Source organism: Salmo salar, chromosome ssa02, assembly GCF_905237065.1.
Source record: "Salmo salar chromosome ssa02, Ssal_v3.1, whole genome shotgun sequence".
Lineage (NCBI taxonomy): Eukaryota > Metazoa > Chordata > Actinopteri > Salmoniformes > Salmonidae > Salmo > Salmo salar.
In genome coordinates this window covers 17306840-17322846 of record NC_059443.1, presented here as the reverse complement: position 1 = coordinate 17322846, position 16007 = coordinate 17306840, and positions in this window count along the sequence as shown.

Here is a 16007-nt window from a genome sequence, read left to right as displayed (position 1 = left end):
CCATCTGACCTTTCCCCTCCATACCTCCTCTCTCTATCTGACCTTTCCCTCCATACCTCCCTCCTCTCTCCATCTGACCTTTCCCTCCATACCTCCCTCCTCTCTCCATCTGACCTTTCCCTCCATACCTCCCTCCTCTCTCAATCTGACCTTTCCCTCCATACTTCCCTCCTCTCTCCATCTGACCTTTTCCTCCATACCTCCTCTCTCCATCTGACCTTTCCCTCCATACCTCCCTCCTCTCTCCATCTGACCTTTCCCCTCCATACCTCCTCTCTCCATCTGACCTTTCCCCTCCCTACCTACCTCCCTCCTCTCTCCATCTGACCTTTTCCTCCATACCTCCCTCCTCTCTCCATCTGACCTTTCCCTCCATACCTCCCTCCTCTCTCCATCTGACCTTTCCCTCCATACCTCCCTCCTCTCTCCATCTGACCTTTCCCTCCATACCTCCCTCCTCTCTCCATCTGACCTTTCCCCTCCATACTTCCCTCCTCTCTCCATCTGACCTTTTCCTCCATACCTCCTCTCTCCATCTGACCTTTCCCTCCATACCTCCCTCCTCTCTCCATCTGACCTTTCCCTCCATACCTCCCTCCTCTCTCCATCTGACCTTTCCCTCCATACCTCCCTCCTCTCTCCATCTGACCTTTCCCTCCATACCTCCCTCCTCTCTCAATCTGACCTTTCCCTCCATACCTCCCTCCTCTCTCCATCTGACCTTTCCCTCCATACCTCCTCTCTCCATCTGACCTTTCCCTCCATACCTCCCTCCTCTCTCCATCTGACCTTTCCCCTCCATACCTCCTCTCTCCATCTGACCTTTCCCCTCCCTACCTACCTCCCTCCTCTCTCCATCTGACCTTTTCCTCCATACCTCCCTCCTCTCTCTATCTGACCTTTCCCTCCATACCTCCCTCCTCTCTCCATCTGACCTTTCCCCTCCATACCTCCCTCCTCTCTCCATCTGACCTTTTCCTCCATACCTCCCTCCTCTCTCCATCTGACCTTTCCCTCCATACCTCCCTCCTCTCTCTATCTGACCTTTCCCTCCATACCTCCCTCCTCTCTCCATCTGACCTTTCCCCTCCATACCTCCCTCCTCTCTCCATCTGACCTTTCCCTCCATACTTCCCTCCTCTCTCCATCTGACCTTTTCCTCCCTCCCTCCTCTCTCTATCTGACCTTTCCCTCCATACCTCCCTCCTCTCTCCATCTGACCTTTCCCTCCATACCTCCCTCCTCTCTCCATCTGACCTTTTCCTCCATACCTCCCTCCTCTCTCCATCTGACCTTTTCCTCCATACCTCCCTCCTCTCTCCATCTGACCTTTCCCTCCATACCTCCCTCCTCTCTCCATCTGACCTTTCCCTCCATACCTCCCTCCTCTCTCAATCTGACCTTTCCCTCCATACCTCCTCTCTCCATCTGACCTTTCCCCTCCATACCTCCCTCCTCTCTCCATCTGACCTTTCCCCTCCATACCTCCCTCCATCTGACCTTTCCCCTCCATACCTCCTTCCTCTCTCCATCTGACCTTTCCCTCCATACCTCCCTCCTCTCTCCATCTGACCTTTCCCTCCATACCTCCCTCCTCTCTCCATCTGACCTTTCCCTCCATACTTCCCTCCTCTCTCCATCTGACCTTTTCCTCCTCTCTCCATCTGACCTTTCCCTCCATACCTCCCTCCTCTCTCCATCTGACCTTTCCCTCCATACCTCCCTCCTCTCTCCATCTGACCTTTTCCTCCATACCTCCCTCCTCTCTCTATCTGACCTTTCCCTCCATACCTCCCTCCTCTCAACATCTGACCTTTCCCCTTCATACCTTCCTCCTCTCTCCATCTGACCTTTCCCCTCCCTCCCTCCCTCCCTCCCTCAATATGTCTCCATCCATACTGTGCCAGAGGACCGCTCTCTCTCTATGTGTGATGTCTCCCATCTGATGTCATAATCATGTGCCATAGGGAACACTGATGGGGAGAGTGACCTGTCTCCTGACCAATCAGCATCTTAATGAGTCACACAGTGTGAAGTGCTGATTCGTCAGGTTGCTTGTACGTCAGCTGAGAGATGGATGAGTTGAGAGCATCAGGAGGGATAGAGGAGGAGGGATATCACTATTCTCTTCTCTTCCCTCCTCTCATCCCTCCATTCCACCTCACAAAGCCTCTCCCTCTCATTCCATCTCTTCTCCCTCTTTCCCAAACCTTCTGTTCATCAAATCCTCCTCCTTTTAAATCCCCATTTCCCATGTTCTCTCTCTCCTTCCGCCTCTCTCTCTCCTCCCCCAGATATTAGTTTGATTTATTGCTTCTTGTTGGAAAGGTTGACGTTTTAATAACTCAAGTTCTCCTCACCCCAGTGAGAGAGAGAAAGACAGAGAGAAAAAGAGAGGGAAGAGAAGAAGTTTAGTAAGCATAAAATAAACATACACTTTTTTGCCCCCCGTCTCCCCCTTTCTCTCTGCGTTCTCTTTCATGTCTTTTGAAACCCTCTGCTCTCCCCGTTGTAGATGTAGAAAACTCATGGAGAGATGAGGTTTGTTTTAACATTCCTGTGATTTGAAGCATATGTGGAACACACACACATACACACACATGCCTTAAAAGCTGTAATGGACAGAAGATGAAAGAGATCACAAACTGATGGACAAAGAGAGAAAAGGAGACAGAGGGAGAAAGATATAATGGTGGTGAGTAGAGGTACAGAGAGAACAGAGAGAGGTAGAAGTTCCAGAAACATCTGGGAGACACAATACAAAAAGAGTAAGAAAGAGAGGAAAGAGGAGAAAGAAAGGGGTGATAAGTGAGTAGGCTGTGGAGACAGAGAAAATAGGGAGCAAGACCGAAAGAGAGAGAAAGAGGAGAGAGAGAGAGAGAGAGAGAGAGAGGGGGATAGAGAAAGAGAAGAGAGAGGATAGAGAAAAGAGAGAGAGAGAGAGAGAGGGGAGGATAGAGAAAGAGGAGAGAGTGAGAGAGAGGGGAATAGAAAAAGAGGAGAGAGACAGAGGGGGATAGAGAGAGAGAGAGAGAGAGAGAGAGAGAGAGAGAGAGAGGATAGAGAGAGAGTGAGAGAGAGGGGTGATAGAGAAAGAGGAGAGAGTGAGAGAGAGGGGTGATAGAGAAAGAAGAGAGGGAGAGAGAGGGGATAGAGAAAGAGGAGAGAGAGAGAGAGAGAGATGGGGATAGAGAAAGAGGAGAGAGACAGAGGGGGATAAAGAAAGAGGAGCGAGAGAGAGGGGATAGAGAAAGAGGAGAGAGAGAGGGGGATAGAGAAATAGGAGAGAGAGCGAGAGAGAGCGAGAGAGAGAGAGGGGGATAGAGAAAGAGGGAGAGGGAGAGAGAGAGAGAGAGACAGAGAGAGGGGGATAGAGAAAGAGGAGAGAGAGGGAGAGAGAGGGGGGGTAGAGAAAGAGGAGAGAGAGAGAAGGGGATAGAGAAAGAGGAGAGAGAGAGGTGATAGAGAAAGAGGAGAGAGAGAGGGGGATAGAGAAAGAAGAGAGAGCTAGAGAGAGAGGGGGATAGAGAAAGAGGAGAGAGAGAGATAGAGAAAGAGGAGAGAGAGAGGGGGAGATAGAGAAAGAGGAGAGAGAGAGGGGGGGTGATAGAGAAAGAGGAGAGAGTGAGAGAGAGGGGTGATAGAGAAAGAGGAGAGAGAGAGGATAGAGAAAGAGGAGAGAGGGGGAATAGAGAAAAAGGAGAGAGAGAGGGAATAGAGAAAGAGGAGAGAGAGAGGGGATAGAGAAAGAGGAGAGAGAGGGGGATAGAGAAAGAGGAGAGAGAGAGGGGAATAGAGAAATAGGAGAGAGAGCGAGAGAGAGCGAGGGGGGATAGAGAAAGAGGGAGAGGGAGAGAGAGAGAGAGAGAGAGGGGGGATAGAGAAAGAGGAGAGAAAGGGAGAGAGAGGGGGTAGAGAAAGAGGAGAGAGAGAGGGGTGATAGAGAAAGAGGAGAGAGAGAGAGAGGGGGATAGAGAAAGATGAGAGAGCTAGCGAGAGAGAGAGGGGGATAGAGATAGAGGAGAGAGAGAGAGAGGTATAGAGAAATAAGAGACAGAGAGGGGGAGATAGAGAAAGAGGAGAGAGAGGGATATAGAGAAAGAGGAGAGAGAGAGAGAGGGGGATAGAGAAAGAGGAGAGAGAGAGGGGGGGATAGAGAAAGAGGAGAGAGAGGGAGAGGGGGGTTAGAGAAAGAGGAGAGAGAGAGGGGGGATAGAGAAAGAGGAGAGAGAGAGAAAGAGAGAGAGGGGGATAGAGAAAGAGGAGAGAGAGAGATAGAGAAAGAGGAGAGAGAGAGAGGGGAGGGTAGAGAAAGAGGAGAGAGAGAAAAAGTGAGAGGGGGATAGTGAAAAAGAAGAGAGAGAGGGGCAGGTAGAGAAAGAGGAGAGAGAGAGAGAGAGATAAAGGGGGATAGAGCAACAGGAGAGAGAGAGGGGGATAGAGAACAAGGAGAGAGAGAGGGGATAGAGAAAGAGGAGAGAGAGAGAGAGAGGGGATAAATAGAGAGAGTGAAAGAGAGAGAGAGGGGGATAGGGAAAGAGGAGAGAGAGGGGGATAGAGAAATAGGAGAGAAAGACAGAGAGGGGGATAGAGAAAGGGGATAGAGAAAGAGGAGCGAGAGAGGGGAGGGTAGAGAAAGAGGAGAGAGAGAAAAAGTGAGAGGGGGATAGAGAAAAAGAAGAGAGAGAGGGGTGGGTAGAGAAAGAGGAGAGAGAGAGAGAGAGGGGGATAGAGAAAGGGGATAGAGAGAGAGGGGATAGAGAAAAAGGAGAGAGAGAGGGGATAGAGAAAGAGGAGAGAGAGAGAGGGGCTAAATAGAGAGAGTGAAAGAGAGAGAGAGAGGGGGATAGGGAAAGAGGAGAGAGAGAGGGGGATAGAGAAATAGGAGAGAAAGACAGAGAGGGGGGATAGAGGAAGGGGATAGAGAGAGAGGGGGATAGAGAAAGAGGCGAGAGAGAGAGGGGGGGATAGAGAAAGAGGAGAGCGAGAGAGAGAGAGAGAGAGAGAGAGGGGGATAGAGAAAGAGAGAGAGGAGGGGGATAGAGAAAGAGGAGAGAGAGAGAGAGAGAGAGAGGGATAGAGAAAGAGGAGAGAGAGAGGGCGGATAGAGAAAGAGGAGAGAGAGAGGGTGGATAGAGAAAGAGGAGAGAGAGGGGAGGGATAGAGAAAGAGGAGAGAGAGAGGGGGGTTAAGAAAGAGGAGAGAGAGAGGGAGAGTGGGGATAGAGAAAGACGAGAGAGAGAGAGAGAGGGGGATAGAGAAAGAGGAGAGAGAGAGAGAGAGAGAGGGGATAGAGAAAGATGGAGAGGGAGAGAGAGAGAGAGAGAAAGAGAGAGAGAGGGGGATAGAGAAAGAGGAGAGAAAGGGAGAGAGAGAGGGGGTAGAGAAAGAGGAGAGAGAGAGGGGTGATAGAGAAAGAGGAGAGAGAGAGGTGGATAGAGAAAGATTAGAGAGCTAGAGAGAGAGAGAGGGGGATAGAGATAGAGGAGAGAGAGAGAGAGGTATAGAGAAAGAAGAGACAGAGAGGGGGAGATAGAGAAAGAGGAGAGAGAGGGGCATAGAGAAAGAGGAGAGAGAGAGAGAGGGGGGGATAGAGAAAGGGGAGAGAGAGGGGATAGAGAAAGAGGAGAGAGAGAGAGAGGGGGGATAGAGAAAGAGGAGAGAGAGAGGGAGAGGGGTTAGAGAAAGAGGAGAGAGAGAGAGGGGATAGAGAAAGAGGAGAGAGAGGGGGATAGAGAAAGAGGAGAGAGAGAGAGGGGATAGAGAAAAAGGAGAGAGAGAGAAAGCGAGGGGATAGAGAAAGAGGAGAGAGAGAGAGAGGGGATATAGAAAGAGGAGAGAGTGAGAGAGAGGGGGATAGAGAAAGAGGAGAGAGAGAGAGGGGGAATAGAGAAAAAGGAGGGATAGAGAGGGGGATAGAGAAAGAGGAGAGAGAGTGAGAGAGGGGGATAGAGAAAGAGAGAGAGAGAGAGAGAGAGAGGGGATAGAGAAAGAGGAGAAAGAGAGAGAGCGAGGGGGTATAGAGAAAGAGGAGAGAGAGGGGGGATAGAGATAGAGGAGAGAGAGAGGGGTAGAGAAAGAGGAGAGAGAGAGGGGGATAGAGAAAGAGGAGAGAGAGAGATAGGGGGGATAGAGAAAGAGGAGACAGAGATAGGGGGATAGAGAAAGAGGAAAGAGGGAGGGGGATAGCGAAAGAGGAGAGAGAGGGGGGATAGAGAGAGAGGGGGTAGAGAAAAAGGAGAGAGAGAGAGAGAAATGGTGATAAAGAGACAGAGAGAGAGGGGATAGAGAAAGAGGAGAGAGAGAGAGAGGGGGATAGAGAAAGAGGAGAGAGAAAGACAAAGAGGGAGGATAGAGAAAGAGGAGAGAGAGAGAGGGGGATAGAGAAAGAGGAGAGAGAGAGGGGATAGAGAAATAGGAGAGAAAGACAGAGAGGGGGGATAGAGAAAGGGGATAGAGAGAGAGGGGGGATAGAGAAAGAGGAGAGAGAGAGGGGGATAGAAAAAGAGGAGAGCGAGAGAGAGAGAGAGAGAGAGAGAGAGGTAGAGAGAGAGAGAGAGAGGGGATAGAGAAAGAGGAGAGAGAGAGAGAGAGAGAGAGAGAGAGAGAGAGAGAGAGAAAGAGGAGAGAGAGAGAGAGGGCGGATAGAGAAAGAGGAGAGAGAGAGAGAGGGTGGATAGAGAAAGACGAGAGAGAGAGAGGGATAGAGAAATATGGAGAGGAGAGAGAGAGAGAGAGAGGGGGATAGAGAAAGAGGAAAGAAAGGGAGAGAGAGAGAGGGGGTAGAGAAAGATGAGAGAGAGAGGGGATAGAGAAAGATTAGAGAGCTAGAGAGAGAGAGAGATGGGGATAGAGATAGAGGAGAGAGAGAGAGGGGTATAGAGAAAGAAGAGACAGAGGGGGGAGATAGAGAAAGAGGAGAGAGAGAGAGGGGGAATAGAGAAAAAAGAGAGATAGAGAGGAAGAGGAGAGAGAGTGAGAGAGGGGGATAGAGAAAGTGGAGAGAGAGAGAGAGAGAGCGAGGGGATAGAGAAAGAGGAGAAAGAGAGAGAGCGAGGGGGTATAGAGAAAGAGGAGAGAGAGGGGGATAGAGATAGAGGAGAGAGAGAGGGGGTAGAGAAAGAGGAGAGAGAGGGGATAGAGATAGAGGAGAGAGAGAGGGGTAGAGAAAGAGGAGAGAGAGAGGGGGATAGAGAAAGAGGAGAGAGAGAGAGAGAGGGGGATAGAGAAAGAGGAGAGAGAGAGAGATAGGGGATAGAGAAAGAGGAGAGAGAGAGATAGGGGGATAGAGAAAGAGGAGAGAGAGGGGATAGAGAGAGGGGGGTAGAGAAAAAGGAGAGAGAGAGAAATGGTGATAAAGAGACAGAGAGAGAGAGGGGATAGAGAAAGAGGAGAGAGAGAGAGAGGGGATAGAGAAAGAGGAGAGAGAAAGACAGAGAGGGAGGATAGAGAAAGAGGAGAGAGAGAGAGAGAGAGGGAGATAGAGAAAGAGGAGAGAGAGAGAGAGAGGGGGGGATAGAGAAAGAGGAGAGAGAGGGGGGATAGAGATAGAGATCTAGAGGAAGGCAGTGTTCTAACACTAAACTGAGCCTTTATTTAGATCCCAATTATTCACACTGGTCATTAGAGAACCATATCACTTTCCCTCATTTACTGACAGAGAGAGGGGGAGAGGGGAGAGGGGAGGGGGGAGGGGGAGAGGAGGAGGGTAATCATTAGAAAGATATCACTTTTCCCCCATCTCTGTAATGAGTGAAGGGAAGAGAAGAGAGGAGAGGAGAGGAGGATGAACAGACAGACAGATATGGAGACCTCAGATGGATCAGCAGATAGACAATAACAGAAATCTGACCGTAAATTCATAGTGTTATGTTACATTCTGAACTAACTTTCAGAACACAGCACGGGAATTAGACAAGTTTTCTAGCATACTGTATGTTCCCGTCAACTGGATTTTCTCAGTCTGGCTTTGAAATAATGTTTATTAAAATAATGTCATTAGGAAGTGGCTGCTGTAGTCCAGGAACAATATGTGTTTTATTTACATTTCCTCCTAGAGCAATTAGGCAGGCATATGAAGACTGAGTTACCTAGGGAACATGGATTGGGTTTAGAAGAAAACACAGTGCACATTTTAATTTTAATTAAATGCTTTTATAATTCATTTAAAATAAAGTCAAGGGAGTCTCTCTCTGTCTCTCTCTCTCACACACACACACACACACACACACACACACACACACACACACACACACACACACACACACACACACACACACACACACACACACACACACACACACACACTCACACACACACTGCTGGTGTCTCATTCCGCAGTAATAACTCACAGGAAAACGTTGATGGGAAAAAAGTCATTGATGGAAATCTGCATTTTCATCTCTATCCCATAATTTTAAGTGGTCCGGCCCATTTAAATGTCCCAAAAGAGAATAATTAAATAGCTTTTAGTTCCAGGCGACAGAAACATGTGTGCTAAAATCCCCATCAGATCCTCACTCACGAAAACACACACACCGTCACATATACAAACGGCACACATACACATACTGTATACACACAAAACATCATAAACACATGCATACATCCATCCATGGAGACACACAGAAACTGATAGACTGTATTTAAAAAGGTGGTCGTCATAGAAACCTCAACACATCCACGTGAAGAGTTACGGAGGATGTTTCACCATGACTGATTGGTAGTATTTCTTCATTACCAGTCTCACATCTGTTATGGCTGAGATGTTGTTGAGTCACTACCTCATATAAAGGTTACATTATAGGTTTCAAACAGGACGTTAAATAGGGGGAGGTAGAGAGAGAGAGAGAAAGAGACAGAGAGAGACAGAGAGAGACAGAGAGAGACAGAGAGAGAGAGAGAGACAGAGAGAGGGAGAGAGACAGAGAGAGACAGAGAGAGACAGAGAGAGAGAGAGAGGGTGGATAGAGAAAGAGGAGAGAGATAGGGGGGATAGAGAAAGAGGAGAGAGGGGATAGAGAGAGAGAGAGAGAGAGAGAGAGAGAGAGAGAGAGAGAGAGAGAGAGGTAGAGAGAGAGACAGAGAGATAGAGAGAGACAGAGAGAGAGAGAGAGAGACAGAGACAGAGAGATAGAAAGAGAAGGGGATAGAGGAAGTGAATAAGAATAAGACATGAGGAAAGACAGGAGGAGGGATCAGAGACACCGGGGGGAGAGAGAGAGATACATATGAAGGAGAGAGACTGAAGACTATCCTTGTCATTGAGGAGAAATGGGAGAGAACAAACAATCAGATTAGTGCATTTCTGTAAGTGGTGTATTTAGTTTGAACCACTTGTGCTGTCAATAACCTGAGATAACACAAACTGTCTTCTGGAAAACTGCTTCATTACTACAACAGGCCATAGATTTATCTGGAGACACACAAAACAACTACAATATAGGCCTGCTAACTACACAGAGCATGTATCCAACACAGTCACTCCTCCACTCTCCTTAACATCTAAATAACTGACAGTTTGCTACTAAAAGTGTTAAAATGCCTCCTCCAACAACAAGAGAGAGATGGGGGGAGAGAGAGGGATCAAATGAGAGCAGACACAAAAGAGAGGTGGTTCGTGCAACTGTGTGAAAAACAAGGGAGGGAAGCAGAAATCAGAAAGAGGAGAAAAGACCGAGGGAGAGAGGAAGGAGGACAGAGGGGGGGATGTATGAACGAGGCTAAATGCATTTAGTAAACACATCTCTATGGTAACCAGGAGGTAATTTGCTTGGTGGGAGAGTGAGAGAGGCCAAGAGAGAGGGAAGGAGATGAGAGAGATGGAGAGAGAGGGAGGGAGATGGAGAGAGAGAAAGAAAAAGCATTTACCATCACTGCTTGAGTCCAGAACTGTAATTACAGAACTGAGTGAGAGAGACAGAGGGAGAGAGGAAGGGACGAAAACTATACACCAATATAGAGCCCACATAATGTGTTTTACTAAAGGAAACGGTGAGAAAAACAGAAAGAAAGAAAGGAAGAAAGGGGGAGAAAGAGAGAAAGGTGGAGAAAGAGAGAAAGGTGGAGAAAGAGAGAAAGGTGGAGAAAGAGAGAAAGGTGGAGAAAGAGAGAAAGGGGAGAAAGGGGGAGAAAGAGAGAAAGGGGGAGAAAGGGGGGAGAAAGAGAGAAAGGTGGAGAAAGAGAGAAAGGTGGAGAAAGAGAGAAAGGGGAGAAAGGGGGAGAAAGAGAGAAAGGGGGAGAAAGGGGGAGAAAGAGAGAAAGGGGGAGAAAGAGAGAAAGGGGGAGAAAGAGAGAAAGGTGGAGAAAGAGAGAAAGGGGAGAAAGGGGGAGAAAGAGAGAAAGGGGAGTAGAAAGACAGAAAGGGGAGAAAGGGGGAGAAAGAGAGAAAGGGGGAGAAAGAGAGAAAGGGGGAGAAAGAGAGAAAGGGGAGAAAGAGAGAAAGGTGGAGAAAGAGAGAAAGGGGAGAAAGGGGGAGAAAGAGAGAAAGGGGAGTAGAAAGAGAGAAAGGGGGAGAAAGGAAGACAGGGGGAGAAAGAGAGCAAGGAGAATAGAAAGAGAGCAAGGGGAGGAGAAAGAGAGAAAGGGGGAGAAAGGGGAGAAAGGGGAGAAAGGGAGAAGGGGGAGAACGGGGAGAAAGAGAGTAAGGGAAGGAGAAAGAGAGAAAGGGGGAGAACGGGGAGAAAGAGAGAAAGGGGGAGAAAGGGGAGAAAGAGAGAAAGGGGAGGAGAAAGAGAGAAAGAATGGAGAAAGAGAGAAAGGGGGAGAAAGGGGAGAAAGAGAGAAGGGGGAGAAAGAGAGAAAGGGGAAGAAAGGGGAGAAAGAGAGAAGGGGGAGAAAGAGGAGAAAGAGAGAAAGGGGGAGAAAGAGAGAAAGGGGGAGAAATGTCAGAAAGAGAGAAAGGGGGGAGAAAGGGGAGGAGAAAGAGAGAAAGGGGGAGAAAGGGGAGAAAGAGAGAAGGGGGGAGAAAGAGAGAAAGGTGGAGAAAGGGGAGAAAGAGAGAAGGGAGGAGAAAGAGAGAAAGGTGGAGAAAGGGGAGAAAAAGAGAAGGGGGGAGAAAAAGAGAAAGGTGGAGAAAGGGGAGAAAAAGAGAAGGGAGGAGAAAGAGAGAAAGGTGGAGAAAGGGGAGAAAAAGAGAAGGGGGGAGAAAAAGAGAAAGGTGGAGAAAGGGGAGAAAAAGAGAAGGGAGGAGAAAGAGAGAAAGGTGGAGAAAGGGAGTAAAGGAACACAAAACTAGAGCCACATGCAATGTACTTTAAAACTTCCAGAGAGAGTAAGAAAGGGAGAAAGACAGAAAAGGGGAGAGAACATGAGAGAGAGAGAGAGAGAGAGAGAGAGAGAGAGAGAGGGAAAGTCAAGTGTGTGGTGCGTGTGGGAGGACAGGGAGCATTCTCCACATTGTGACAGAAGCAGCATTTCTCTAGGATTTCATCATATCATCTCCTCTCCTTCTCTCCATTGAGGTTTGGTTCATTTATTCTCCATGGTTATTATTTGTAACATAAATCTATGTTAGGCTTGTGGAAGAGGTAGATTATGATGGAGGGTGAAGAACAGAGAGAGAGAGAGAGAGAGCGAGAGAGAGAGAGAGAGAGAGAGAGAGAGAGACAGAGAGACAGAGAGACAGAGGGGGGGGGGCATTAGTGCTGTAAACTGAGGCCAACAAAATTTCCCCTTCGAAATTTGACATTTTATGGATTAACGTTTTTGAAGCATTCACTCCTCTTGGTGACAGGGTTAAAACAAAACAACTAAAAGGTTAACAGTTCAGGCATTCATTCCAAGTAGTTAAGGTTAGGGTTATGTTTTGGGGAAGGCTTAAAACAAAATAATGAAAAACAGTGCGTTATAACCATCAGGTATCTTCAGTATTCTTAGTGGTGTGGTGGCTAGTTAGATCACTGTGAAGTGCAGGCTCTGTCTCCCAGTACCAGGAGTTTGGGCCCAGTGCTGGGCAATTGCTTTTATTTCTTTTTTGTGAGCGAGGAAGGCATATATATCGATGTTCTCAGGCCCTTCTCAAACGTCTGAAATGTGTGTATTTCTAGTGACCCGGCTGGAGAGGGGGCATAACAAAGAGAGATAGAGGGATCAGACAGAGAAGTACTGTATGTACAGGTTAGCAAGACGGGGAGAAAACATGATCACACTGTGTGCGTCTGTTCATGGTCAGTTGATTACTGCTTCGGCGAGTGGCTCAGTGTGTGTGTGTGTGTGTGTGTGTGTGTGTGTGTGTGTGTGTGTGTGTGTGTGTGTGTGTGTGTGTGTGTGTGTGTGTGTGTGTGTGTGTGTGTGTGTACAGGGTAGTTGATTACAGCTCTGGCGAGTGGCGTGGTGTCAGCCTGTGTGTGTGCAGATAACAGGATTATGGCTCCCTGACATCACTGTACAACAGGAACGAAGTAAACGAGAGAGAGAGAAGGAGAGAGAGAGAGAAGGAGAGAGAGAGAGAGAGAGAGAGAGAGAGAGGAGAGCGAGAGAGAGAGAGAGAGAGAGAGAGGGAGAGAGAGAGAGAGAGAGAGACAGAGAGAGAGAGACAGAGAGAGAGAGAGAAGGAGAGAGAGAGAGAGAGAGAGAGGAGAGCGAGAGAGAGAGAGAGAGAGAGAGAGAGGGAGAGAGAGAGCGAGAGAGAAGGAGAGCGAGAGAGAAGGAGAGCGAGAGAGAAGGAGAGAGAGAGAGAGAGAGAAGGAGAGCGAGAGAGAAGGAGAGAGAGAGAGAGAGAAGGAGAGCGAGAGAGAGAGAGAGAGAGAGAGAGGGAGAGAGAGAGCGAGAGAGAAGGAGAGCGAGAGAGAAGGAGAGCGAGAGAGAGAGAAGGAGAGCGAGAGAGAAGGAGAGAGAGAGAGAGAGAAGGAGAGCGAGAGAGAGAGAGAGAGAGAGAGAGAGAGAGGGAGAGCGAGAGAGAGAGAGAGAGAGAGAGAGAGAGAGAGGAGAGAGCGAGAGAGCGAGAGCGAGAGAGAGAGACAGAGACAGAGAGAGAGAGAGAGAGAGAGAGAGAGAGAGAGAGAGAAATGGGGCCAAATGTGGTGATAAGAGGATTTGAGTCATCTGAATTGGCTCCACTTTCCTAAACCTCTACCACCATAACATGTTACTAATCACACAACAACAACAACAACAGACTTCAGGCTGTTTACACTCATTATAAAATCAATATCTGGCCCGTAGCTAATAGCTAACCGACTGGGGCTGGGAAGATGGACATGGATGGAACACCTGAGAAAACAACAAGCCAACAGCATAATAACACAAGCAGTAGAGTGGAGTCCCCAGGACAGAAGAAGAGACGGCTGTCCAAGGACAACATGGACCACATGGACAACATCGTCTGTCTGACCAATGAGGAAGGGACTAAGGACACGTGTTGGGAACCTCTGCTGTTAATGTGAAATAACCATCTGCACAATTAGATGAATCCACATCTCTGATATGCTTCTGCAATTCTGTTTAACTGTCAGTTGAAGAACCTGACCTGAGAGCTGAGCTTGCTTAGGGCCAGAAAAGACCGTGAGAGAAGGAGAGAGAGAAACGGACAAAGAGGTGAGAGAAACACTAACCATCCTGATCAGGCTAGAGAAAGACCCTCCTGAGTGTGCATCAGCCTGAGGGAGCTATACTCTGTTGGGGCAAATCACACACACACACACACACACACACACACACACACACACACACACACACACACACACACACACACACACACACACACACACACACACACAGGTCCTCTACCTACATGTACATACTCTACCTACATGTACATATCACCTGAATTACCTCGACACTGGTGCCCCCACACATTGACTCTGTACCGGTACCCCCTGTATATAGTCTCCACATTGACTCTGTACCGGTACCCCCTGTATATAGTCTCCACATTGACTCTGTACCAGTACCCTCTGTATATAGTCTCCACATTGACTCTGTACCGGTACCCCCTGTATATAGTCTCCACATTGACTCTGTACCGGTACCCCCTGTATATAGCCTCCACATTGACTCTGTACCGGTACCCCCTGTATATAGTCTCCACATTGACGCTGTACCGGTACCCCCTGTATATAGTCTCCACATTGACGCTGTACCGGTACCCCCTGTATATAGTCTCGCTATTGTTATTTACTGCTGCTCTTGAATTATTTGTAATTCTTATCTCTTACTTTTTTTATAGGTATTTGCTTAAAACTGCATTGTTGGTTAAGGGCTTGTAAGTAACCATTTCACTGTAAGGTCTACACCTGTTGTTTTCGGCGCATGTGACAATTTGATTTGATTTAACATTGCTGGGGGTGCGCTACAACACACAGTGAACAAATTAGCAACACCGAACCACAGAGGCATCATGGGAAATTCATGATCAGGAAGTGAGCTAATGAGACCTGGCGTCACACACACACGTGCGCGCACACACTCACACACACTCACACACACACACACACACACACACACACACACACACACACACACACACACACACACACAGGAAGAGAGACAGGACCCTCCTAATAACACGACGCTAGCCATGTAACTGTCTGCATGAGGGATGGAGCAAACACGCTAGGAGAAGATGGTACCATGCACACACTCTCTCTCTCTCACACACACACACACACACACACACACACACACACACACACACACACACACACACACACACACACACACAAAGACATACACATACACAAACACACACACACACACACACACACATACACACACAAACACAAACACACACACTCAAACACGCACAGATAATTATAGAGGACCACCGGTGGCTCTCGCCCACGGAGGTAGAAGGTGATTAGTGTTACTACACCATCCCCTGGGGCCCACTGACAACAGGAGAATTAATACCCACAACACACACACACACACATCCACTACACAAACCTCAACATAAATGAGGAAGAAGGTTATAAACAGTAACTATGGCCTGGAGAGAAGAGAGATGAGACAGGAAGAAAGTGTGATTTTTCTGGAAACTGCTTTTCGAAGCATAGCCTATCTTTGACTGTGATTACTGTGTGTGTGTGTGTGTGTGTGTGTGTGTGTGTGTGTGTGTGTGTGTGTGTGTGTGTGTGTGTGTGTGTGTGTGTGTGTGTGTGTGTGTGTGATAGATTACTTATCTTGCATCTGGCTGTGCTGTCTATCTGGCTGCTTGATAGACTAATATACTGTAAGCCTGCATTACAGACTGCATTACAGTCTAAAGGTGAGGTCACAGTCAATGTAGCCATGCATGATATCTAACTTGTGATGGAATTTATCCATCCACTGTAGTAAACCTAATATTTCACGTCTAGAATTGCATTTCACATTGCTTTCATAACAGCAACCAGCTTTTATTGAAATCCAATCATAACATCAGATGCACAAGAATGCCATCAAAAGGAGATGGACACACACACACACACACACACACACACACACACACACACACACACACACACACACACACACACACACACACATATATATATATATAATGTGTATTCATTTCTTGACTTACTAGACGTAATGCTTTCAGCTGCTAGTGGAGCAGAGGTCCTGCACCTCCAATAAGCTCTGTTCTGGATGGTTCTCTTCATCTCTTCCTCATTCCTCCTTCTTGACTGGAAGTCTATGGGTATCTGCTAGCATGCATTTGGCTAGGTTCAGAGTTACCTAGAACTTAGCCAGTTCAACATTGAAAAACTAAACGGACAGCAAATATTAACTAGAATAATCAGAATTACGACTGACTTACCGGGAAAAAAATGAAGATTAGAGTCTTTGGGGTGACGATTAGTACAGTTAAATACAGAACATGCTGGCATGGTGACTCTGTCAAATCTAAAAAGGGGACAAGATGTAAATGATAAAATATAAATGATAAAATGATTTCATCTCGATTCTATATTTGTATGTTTGTAGACTATCTTTATCATTTCTGCAACAGCATCATTTTGTCATAAAGAATATCCTCAGACATACAACGGAGTTTGGAATTTAAAATCTATACAATTATTTCA